The 11006-nt window shown below is 38.6% G+C and overlaps 1 long non-coding RNA gene across 1 annotated transcript in view; it reads left to right on the top strand.

Moving 5' to 3' along the window:
- Positions 1 to 379: 379 nt before the first annotated feature.
- The window catches only part of LOC111097955, a 28524-nt gene continuing 17897 nt past the window's right edge, over positions 380 to 11006 (top strand). Inside the window, exons 1-4 of the long non-coding RNA XR_005366433.1 lie at positions 380 to 689; positions 825 to 880; positions 9746 to 9970; positions 10056 to 10184. This is a non-coding gene — a long non-coding RNA (uncharacterized LOC111097955). The remainder of the gene's footprint in view (positions 690 to 824; positions 881 to 9745; positions 9971 to 10055; positions 10185 to 11006) is intronic.

Genomic DNA, 11006 nt, shown 5'->3' with positions numbered 1-11006 from the left:
CTGTTCACAATGGTTTTCCTCTATTAATTTGCTTAACAAACCATTTCTTCATCATCAGCACAAAGGTAAACAGCAACGTAATTAAGAAAGTTTCTGAATTACGGTGATCTGCATAAGTGCATTTCATTTTGCCAGGGTGACGCAGGTATAAACTTGATGTCAGAAGTGGACATGGGCTGTCGCTGAACCTATGTCTGTTTGATCATCCAAGAACTAGCATATGTATCAGTTCTAGCTAGCGGATATCTTGCTTGTAAGACTGCCCACGACACACAAAGGACAGTGTCCACTTCTAAAGCTTTTGTACCTCATAATTCCATCTAGTGTCAGAGGAGAATTCTGTGACATATTGGGGCAGAAGCGTGAGTTCCCAGGGAAAGCAGACTCTTGAGTTTAGTAGTGATACTAAGGGCACTATTGAGTGAGTAGGGAGCTGCCAAATAGAATCAACTCCTGTAACAGATGCTCTCAGTTGAAAGAAGTAAATGCAAAACTGTAAGAGAAATAACTTTCCAGCACAGAAGCCTCGAGGCCCTTGAGGATAGATGATGCCAGAAAAATGTGAGATTATTGTGCCTGCCAGAGTATATTAATACTATAAATATAGCTAATTTCCTGAGGAACAAGATCCTTGAAAATGTACCAGATGTATGATGCTGAATATCAAGTCAAACAGCAGAGACAGAATGGTAAGCAAGCATTGATTCCTGCCCTTTCTCTTCCTCAGGGTAGTGAAACATGACTGGGATCTCTCATTGGATTCGAGTGGGTCCCACGCTAAACACATTAATTTTTTTCTGATGTTTCTTTCCTTCTCTTTTCAGAATCTCCATCTTCATTAAAGTTAGAGATTGCCATCCAGTAGTTCAAGAGCTGTATGGTAAGGTTCATTCTTTCATTCACCAAATGCTTATTAAACAACTGAAGCGCTGGGCACTGTCCTGAGCCCTTAAGATACATTAGTGAACAAACTAGACAAACATTCCTGCCTTCCTGGAACATATATGCTAGTGAAGATGAGTAGTATGGACAGTAAACAATAAACACAACAGGGGGATCCCTGGGTGGCGCAGCGGTTTAGCGCCTGCCTTTGGCCCAGGGCGCGATCCTGGAGACCAGGGATCGAATCCCACATCGGGCTCCCGGTGCATGGAGCCTGCTTCCCCCTCTGCCTGTGTCTCTGCCTCTCTCTCTGTGACTATCATAAATAAAAATTTAAAAAAAAAGTTTAAAAAAAAACAATAAACACAACAAATGGATAATTTTTAAAAAATATTTTATTTATTTATTCATGAGAGACAGAGAGAGAAAGAGAGAGACAGAGGCAGAGGGAGAAGCAGGCTCCATGCAGGGAGCCCGATGCAGGACTTGATCCCGGGTCTCCAGGATAAGCCCTGGGCTGAAGGCCACGCTAAACCGCTGAGCCACCTGGGCTGCCCAACAAATTAATAATTTATGTAGTGTGTTCATGATTGCTGTGGAATACAGGTAGATCAAGTAAGGGGGGCAGTCAGGACTGTGGTAAGGAATGGCCGGGAAGGATGGAATGCAACTTTAAACTGGGTGGTCAGGGTAGACTGAAATTGAACAAAACTCAATGGTACTTCCTGCTTCTCTTCCTCACCACATCTAGTGGAGTTAAATTCTAACCGTCCTTCAATGCCCTGTTCAGAAGTCACCTCCTTTGTAATGTCTCCCTGAGTTCCTCAATATTCCATAAACATTCCTTCCTTTACATTCCCACATGTGGCTCGTATTGTTGCTCTCCCCAAATCCCTCTGAGTAGCAGACAGATCCTATGCTCCTGCATATATGCAGTCTGACAGCTCCATGCCTCAAGTGCTTGCCTCACTGACTCTCTGCCTTAGGGCATTCCAGTGCTTAGAGTGCAAGGAAGCCCAGAAGTGCTGGGGACTTAACATCCCTCAGGGATTATCCTCAAACAAGGAGAGAAGAGAGTGAGTGGGTAAAGACTCCAGCTTCCCTATCTGCTAGTCGAGTAATTTTGAAGTGCATTCCACACCTCCTCAGAGGCTCCCATTGGGATTAAGCATCAGTTGCTCATAGTGTCTGTTTATTAATGCACCATTTATAGATATCTTGCCCTTTTCTGTCTCCCTCTCTGCATTCTTTCACATGTGCTTTCTGCACTCGGCTTATAAATAACCTTTCCAACCCAAATACTTCAGGGGAATCTAAATTCAGACACCGTAGCATTTTGATTTTGAAGTCCTATGGTCTTATTGGTTTTTTTCTTTATATTATATTATTTATGAACATTTGCATCTATTACTAACTTGTGAGTTCCTCAATTTATATCCTAAAAATTCTATACTGCTAAACAGAGCTTTTGACCTTTAATCTAAAATATTAAGTTGCCTATATATTTGGTAAAGTTGACCTGGGTTTAGTTAATCAATGACTTGCATTCATTCAAATTTCAGATCCATTTTTTAACAACTGTATTTCTGTGCACTATTCTGTGCCTCAAATTTTTCATTAGTAAACTAGAGATAAAAACACCTAGGCTCATGGGACTGGGCACTATTCAGAGGATAAAAAAGAAAATGTACACAAAGGTCCTAACTTAGTGCCTAGATACTCATTCAGTATAGTCCTTTCCTGCCCTTTGCCTTTCTCTCTCTTGCCAAATTCAATATTTTAAAATAAAGGAATCGGTGTCTTGTAAGGCTGATTTTTGACCTAAGCGTATGTAATGCTAAACATAATGCATTAATTACAAATAAATAAATAATAAATAAACAAATAAATAAATAAATAAATAAATAAATAATTGAAACAGATATAACAGAATTTCAAGTCTCTTTAAAACATTAACGACTAAATCAGAGGTATTTTATCTGAGGGAGATGTAGAACCATAAACTGATACATGTTTCTGTATTTTTCTCTTGTTCCTTTTAATTCAATAAAGAAGTTGTCATCATGTATGGCAAGGTTCCATTTATCTCTTTAAAGTATCTGACATATATTGTAGAAATATACCGTCAATAAAATAATTGCTTTGACCAACTAGTTACCTAGGGCAGGTGTGTGCAAAAGAAATACTACATTACTTGTAGCAAGGGTTTGCCTATCAAAAATTTATTAATCATTAGATACTAATTTTTCCCCTATTCTATATTTTTAGATAGTGATTTGAGGACAGAGATCCAACTATTTTAAGAGTGGTGCCTTGTAAATTACAAGAAAATGTTACTAACTCAGTAATAACTACAGATAACGAAATATTTTCATAATTTCAACTTAAGAAATATTTCCTGCACATGCAAAATCCTGTGCCAAATGTTTTATGAAAGTTTACAGAGGAGAGAAAGTATAGGGTGAAGATTTAGAGTGGTATGAGATACTATAGGATGGGGTCAAATTTGAGTGATAAAAGATATATAAACTCATTGCAACATAGGTTCAAAAGAGAAGGATAAGACTATTCCAGCAACCAGGAAACCTTCATGAGGAGATATTTTCTGAGATGAATTGGTCCTAAGGATTTTAGCATGCAGAAATGGAGCAAAGGGCACTTCTGAAATGTGGGCCAGCCTATACGAAGGTGTGGTCATGGGAAATAAAAAAAATATTTTCAAAAAAAGATCGTAGTCTTTCAGTTTGGCTCAAAAGTGAAATGTATTGAAATAGGTTGTAGTAAGCAGGAGTGAGAGAGGGGAGAGAGGCCACAAGGCGAAGGGTCATGAAGATGAGAGAGACAGAGATTTGCATAAAATGGGAATGTAAGTAACTGAAAATTCTGTCTTAACCCATTTAAATGGGAATTTGTAAATGGGAATGTAAGTAACTGAAAATTCTGTCTTAACCCATTTAAACAATAAGGAAAATGTATTATCTCACACAGTAGAAGACTACCCTGCTTCTGGAGACATACCTCAGGTTTGGTTGATTCAGTATCTCAATGATATAATCAAAGACCCACAGTTTTTTTCATCTTTCTCTTTTGCTGAAGCAAAGATGTCAGCTTTGTCCACTGCCAGCCACCCAAGATCACAAGTTGCCCACTGTGGTTCTGGGAACAAAATGCAGACAAGACATCAGCCAACAGAAGGATAAGAACTGTCTTTATAGGTGTATAGAAGCGTCTTTCAGAAATCACTTTCCCTGAAGCAGTTACCTCTCACATTTCACAGGCTGAAATTAGATCACATGCTCTTTCCTAAAGCAATTACTGATAAAAGGAATGGGATGTTCATGCTGGCTAAGATGATTCAATTTATATCACTGATTCATGTTGATGGAGTAGATGCAGTTTTTCTTCCAGAAGAAGAAGAAAGGCATGATGATTGCTGAGTAGGCAACCAACAGTCCCTGTGGAAGTTATGGTGATCATATATCCTGGTCTGCCTGTTGAGTTCTGGTCCATACCTGCTATCCCAATGTAATTAATAATACATTAATTCACTCTCAAAAGTGTTCCTGTTTGGACAATAAATTATATGGTCACTGCAGCTAAAATAGATCATTTTAGATGTTTAAAGATTTGGGTGTGAGAGCTATGACTTAGAGTGACTTATCAGTATATAATATGATTAAAAAAAAACAAAACGTTTACAGGTAAGACCAAGAGACTAGTTAGAAGATGACTAAAACAGATTTTAAAAAGTCTAAACTAGTATAGTGGCAACAGGCATGGAAAGAAAGACGCAAAGAGTTCTTACAGAAGTAATAATTTAAAATTTGGCATCTGTTCATAACAGTAAGGGAGTAGAATAAAAGATGAAAGGCTTTAAATATTTAAATTTGCATTACTGAGAGAATATATTGTTCTAATGGAAACGGTAAGGCCAGAAAGACTTGTTTTGATAGGTAGAATGTGACGTTCGGTTTTGACATGTTGAATTTAGTTCTATTGGGGAAATTAGGTGAAAGTATAAGGAAGTATATTAGGGTTATCAACAGCTTCTGTGATAATTAGAAATACAATTTTTTTGGTGGACTTTCATGGAGCCAAAACATAGAACTCCGCAAAAATAAACAAGTAAGCAAAAAAATTTAATTCATCATTTACTCCGTAAAAATTAGCAAGTGTCAGGGACAGCTCTAAAAGTTGAGGAATCAGCAATAAACAAAACAGATCAAATCTTTGACCTCTTGGAGCTTATATTCTAATGGAGGGAATCATGATAAACACATAAATGTGGTATTATGACATATTTTGATAAAGATTATAAAAGAAAAATAAAAGTATTGGGGGTGGTCATGCAAGTCTTTTCCAATAAAGTGACATCTGAGTAAAGAGCTGAAGGAAATGAGCCCTGCAGATATCCAGGCAATGAATATTCTAGTCTGAGAGGACAGCAGGTGTAAAGGTTTTTATTGAAGTGTTCTTGAACTTGCAGGAATATCAGAAGGACCAGTGTCTGGAGCCTAGAGAATGAGGAAAGTAACAAGGAAGCCAGTGGAAAGTAACAAGGTCAGCCAGCCAGCCAGAGGCCAGGTTCATAGGGCCTTATGGGTCCTGGTGATCACTTTGAATTTTGCACTGATTGAGGCAGAAAGTCATGAGGATTTTTGTTTTTGTTTTATTTATTTTTAATTTGTTTTTATTGAAGTTCACACCCAGTGCTCATCCCCTTAGTGCCCCATGAGGATTTTTAATACTGATGAGTGGAGAATAGATTATTGTCAGGCAAGCAGGAGGTAGGGATACTAGTTATAAAGCAATTATAAAATTTTTGATAAGAAATTATAGAACTTTAAAGTCAGAAAGTAGCAGAGGAGATGGTGAGAAGTGGTCAGATCCAGAATGTATTTTGAAGATGGAGTCATAAAAGATTTGCTGATGGGTTAGGTATGGGGTGTCGAAGCAAGATAATAATAATAATATAGAAAAGCTCTAAGGTTTTGGCCAGAGACATGGGGAAGACTTTTGGAGGGGCATACATGAAAGAGAGTTGGTAAACCAAATATTTGGTTTCAGAATATTAAGTTTGAGGTGCTTACACTGGAGGAGGATGTTAGTAAGGTTGTTGGATAGATGGAATATGAGGTGCAGCAGAAAAGTTAGGGCTTGAGATAAAAACTTTGGAGTCATCAAGTAGATGATATTTAAAATCATGGGATCCCTTGGAAAATGAATATAGATGAATAAGAAAAGAGGTCCATGAACTCATAGCTCTGGGGCACACCAATGTTCAAAGATCAGGAATACATTTTTGCAAGGCAGGAGAAGATCTAAAAGAGCAATGTTCCAGAGTCAATGGTGTGATGATAAATGTTTAACAAACGGCCTTCTAAAATTAAGAGCCCTAATTTTTAATGCTTGCCAATTTCTGTGGTATAAGTACTTCTACCATAACCAACTTTATGCTATGTATCATTATTCAGCAATAGGCTTACAAAATTCCAAAAAATTAACAGCTGTATCTTGCAAAGCAAGCTCTAGTATACCACTGCCCACCTGAAAGGTACATAAGATTTTTAAAGGAAGAGGGACTAACAAGCTTCCAAATGCTGCTAATAGAATGAGCACGAAGAATATTAAGAAATGGTCACTAGATTGGTGACTTGGAAATCAACTGATGAATTTGACCAATGAATATGATGAAAAAGTTGCTTTGAAGGGTGTTTTTATGATGAATAATGGGGAAGTGAGTAATGCTACTTAGTAAGATGGGCAGTTGATACCTTAAAGTTTCTTTATGAGGAAGCAGTATTGAGAATGTGAAGTATTTAACTACCTAAAGAACCAAAAGGAGAACATTCCAGGGAAGAGAAAGGCCCTATAGCAGGAATGACCTTAGTGGTTTCATGAATTGAGAAAAGGCCTATGTGTTACAAGTATAGGGGGTAAGGCTGGAAATGGCCAGAGGTGAGCTGGAGAGGTATAAAAGATCACAGTGTTCCTTGCAGGCTATCAAAAGCAATTTATATTCATTATAAATAATATGGAATTATGTAGAAGTGTTCTAAGCAGAGGAGTCTCACAATCTGATTGGGTCTTTACAAAATATTACTGTCCAATGTGTAACAAATACATTGAGAATTGGGGGGAAAATAGGAAAGTGTAGTGTCCCTGTGGGAGAATTGTTTTAGTTGCTCGGGTGGAAGGAAGATGATGGTGACATGGTGCCAGATAGTAGCAAGAAAGAAGGAAAAGAAGGGATAAATTTTCAAGGTATATAAATTATCTGTTGGTAACCAGAATGTAAAAGATAAACCAAAGGTGGCATTAAAAATGATATTACGATTTATGGCTTGGGCACTTGGGTAGGTGGTCATGCTATCTACTGAAATAGGAAAAATATAGAGAAAAATACCTGTTAAAAGGAAAAACTTGTATTTTATCATTTATATGTTAAATGCCTTCAGTTTAATGGGGTTCGGGATGAGGAAAGGTTTGGGCCACAGATATTACACTGGAGGGGTTGGCACATACATGATATTTAAAGTCATAGGAATGAATGAGATCACCCAGTGAAAGATAGAAGAGAGAAAAGAAGGTTGTAGACTGGAGGAAGACCAAAGACACTGAGGAGGATGCAGAGGGTGGACAAAATAAGTTAGAGCGAAGTAATACTGCAGATTTTATGAAAGAAGAGTAATTTGTGAGGGAATAGTCGGTCCCGTGGTTGGAGATCCAGTGAGAGAGGAAAGCATGAGGGTCACTGGAAACCTTGACAAGAATAATTTTAGAGAAATGGTGGGGGCAGAGGCTAAACAGTAGGGAACTGAAGAGTGAGCTGCTGGGAGAAGCAGCATAGACAGTTTGGGTTGACGACTCTTGAAGAAGTTGGCTCTGAAAGTGAGCAGAAAAATGGGGAGTGGGTAAAGAGGACATAAGGAAATATTGTTTAAATATATGTGATGATGGACAATCTTTACATGCTAGCAGGAATTATTCATGACAGAAGGAGAGACTGATAATGCAGAAGAGAGGGGGAATAATCAGGAAGCAAAATCCTCTAAAGGTGACTGGCCACAGGGCATGGGGTGAAGGAATGACTTCAGCTGGTGTGGGGAGCTTCTCCATTGCATCTGAAAGGTAGAAAAAGTAAGGGCAGGTCAGGCCCTTGGGTTGCTGACTTAGTGATAGGAAGAGGGGGTGCTTCCCATGTCATAGCTTCTGTTCTATCTGGGAGCTATGAGACCAGGTCAGCATAATAAAGTGGTGCTGGGCGGTGTACAAAGTAGCAAAAAGGAACAATCTGAGTAAAGAACAGAAAAATAAGCTTCTTGGAGAAACAGGAACACTGCATGCTAGAAGTGAATATTTATTCAAGGCTGGTGATCAAGGTGTTCATGAATTTCAAGTGACACCAATTACATCCATTTCCCCAGTTGTGTGATTTCCTCAATAATTCTATTATGTTGTCATTAGAAACTGAAATTATGTCATGTGTGTACCTATCATAAAAAATGAAATTTATAATGTTTAAATGGGTAAAAGTTATTAGTGTCCTTTCAACCGGTACTTATTAAGTACCTGGTACATGTCAGGCACTAAAGATTCAAAGACAGAAGTCGTGGTCCCTGCTGTGAGAAACCCACAATGCAGTAGTGCCACAGGCATTTATGGAGTAACTGTGATCCACTCATGTCGGCAGGTGAGAACGTACTGGTGTAGGATTGTGTAAATACAGGTTTATACTGAGTACGTGAGGTCTTCAAGCTTAAAGCATTCATAACAACTCTCTGATAAAAAAAAAAAAAGCAGTGTTACCTGATATTTCATCAATCATAAGATTACACGGACTATTATTTTGGATGTTCTATTCCCTTCCATACATGTAAATATTGGACATACTCGTCTAAAATAATTGTCAAAACAGTCTGATATCCTATATCCTACATGAGCCAGAATCTCTGAAGGTACCTTACATGTGTCCTGAAAATTTAAATACTAATTCTATGTTATATGTGCATATTCTGACTCAATAGTAAGTGCCAGATACTGTGCTAAGCAAGGACACACATTATCTCATTCTAGCATCAGATATACAATAAAAAATGTGGAAGTCATTCCTAACGTTTTTTTTCAGAGGAAACTGAGTCTAAGAGAAGTAGTAAACCAGGCTTTAAATCTAATCTGTCCACCTCAGTCTGCACTTTCACACCTCTTTAATTTGAATTGTGACACATATTTTTAGGAATTGTTTTAAATATTTAAATGTTCTACATTTAGATCCTTCCCCCCACCTCTTGCCTATTGCCAACCAAGGCAGACCATTTTTTTTGTGTTAAGATTTTTTTTTTAAGTAATCTTTACACCCAACATGGGGTTTGACCTCACAACCCTGAGATCAATAACTTCGTGCTCTACCAACTGAGCCAGCCAGGTGCCCCCAAGGAAGAACATTCTTGTACGTCTGACCATGTTCAGGATTTGGATATTTCTTTTTTTTTTAAGATTTTATTTATTTATAAGAGACACAGAGAGAGAGAGAAGAGGCAGAGACACAGGCAGAGGGAGAAGCAAGCTCCATGCAGGGAGCCTGATGTGGACTCAATCCCGGGGCTCCAAGGTCACGCCCTGGGCTGAAGGCGGTGCTAAACCGCTGAGCCACCCAGGGATCTCCAAGAGGGTGTCTCCCCAAAGTGGGGAGGGCTGGACATTTCTAATGCAAAAAAATAATGGTTTTTTTTGGCTGTTTATCTCTGAATAAATTTCGACTGTGCTCTTCATCCTCATCAAAATGAGTTTATAGTGTGTCCTCCCTTAGAATTTCTGAGGGCAGATATCACATGTTAACATTTCATTTATCTCTATCTCCTAGTTCAGTTCCTGTCACATAATTAGAAATATCTGTTTATCTGAAGTTACGATGGGATGTGATACGACAGTGCGAATTTGATTGGTCATGGCTTAGACAGAGACCATGGTGACATCTGGAAGTTCTGACCAAAAGCCTCAGCGATACCTGGTGATTTGTGGAGAGGGATGCTGTGGACACAAGCATTGCTTCCAGGATATTCTAATGACAGTGCGTGTTAGAAAAATGGTGAGCTCAATGCATTTGGGGTCAGGTCTTTCTGAGGAGCAGGAGCCAAGAAAAGTAAGGCAGAGACTTGTCTGTTTTTGTATAGCCTGGTGGCTCCACCACTACTCATGGTAGTTCAAGAAGGAGAGAGAGACAGACACAGACACAGAGACATGGAGAGACTGAGGTTCACAGCCTGAGTCCTGCCACTGCCCAGGTCCATAACCTTTAGGAGGTAAGTTCTGCAAATTTCATATTCCTCACAGTGTGTTTTACTTCTAAGATTAATCTGAGATTTAAATAACAAAGTATTTATGTACCTTGTGAAAAAACCTGGACTTCGGCCCATTATGTAGAAAATGTTGGGTGATTCTCAATGGGGAAGCACTGGGAGCCTTTCTCCTAAGATCAGGAACAAGACAGGGATGTCCACTCTCACCACTGCTATTCAACATAGTACTGGAAGTCCTAGCCTCAGCAATCAGACAACAGAAAGACATTAAAGGCTCACATTGGCAAAGAAGAAGTCAAACTCTCCATCTTCGCCGATGACATGATACTCTACATAGAAAACCCAAAAGCCTCCACCCCAAGATTGCTAGAACTCATACAGCTATTTGGCAGTGTGGCAGGATACAAAATCAATGCCCAGAAGTCAGTGGCATTTCTATACACTAACAATGAGACTGAAGAAAGAGAAATTAAGGAGTCAATCCCATTTACAATTGCACCCAAAAGCATAAGATACCTAGGAATAAACCTAACCAAAGAGGTAAAGGATCCATACCCTAAAAACTATAGAACACTTCTGAAAGAAATTGAGGAAGACACAAAGAGATGGAAAAATATTCCATGCTCATGGATTGGCAGAATTAATATTGTGAAAATGTCAATGTTACCCAGGGCAATTTACACGTTTAATGCAATCCCTGTCAAAATACATGGACTTTCTTCAGAGAGTTAGAACAAATTATTTTAAGATTTGTGTGGAATCAGAAAAGACCCCGAATAGCCAGGGGAATTTTAAAAAAGAAAACCATATCTGGGGCATCACAAT

Source organism: Canis lupus, chromosome 11 (genome assembly GCF_011100685.1).
Source record: "Canis lupus familiaris isolate Mischka breed German Shepherd chromosome 11, alternate assembly UU_Cfam_GSD_1.0, whole genome shotgun sequence".
NCBI classification, from domain to species: Eukaryota; Metazoa; Chordata; class Mammalia; order Carnivora; family Canidae; genus Canis; species Canis lupus.
This window is presented reverse-complemented; position numbering and strand designations above follow the sequence as displayed.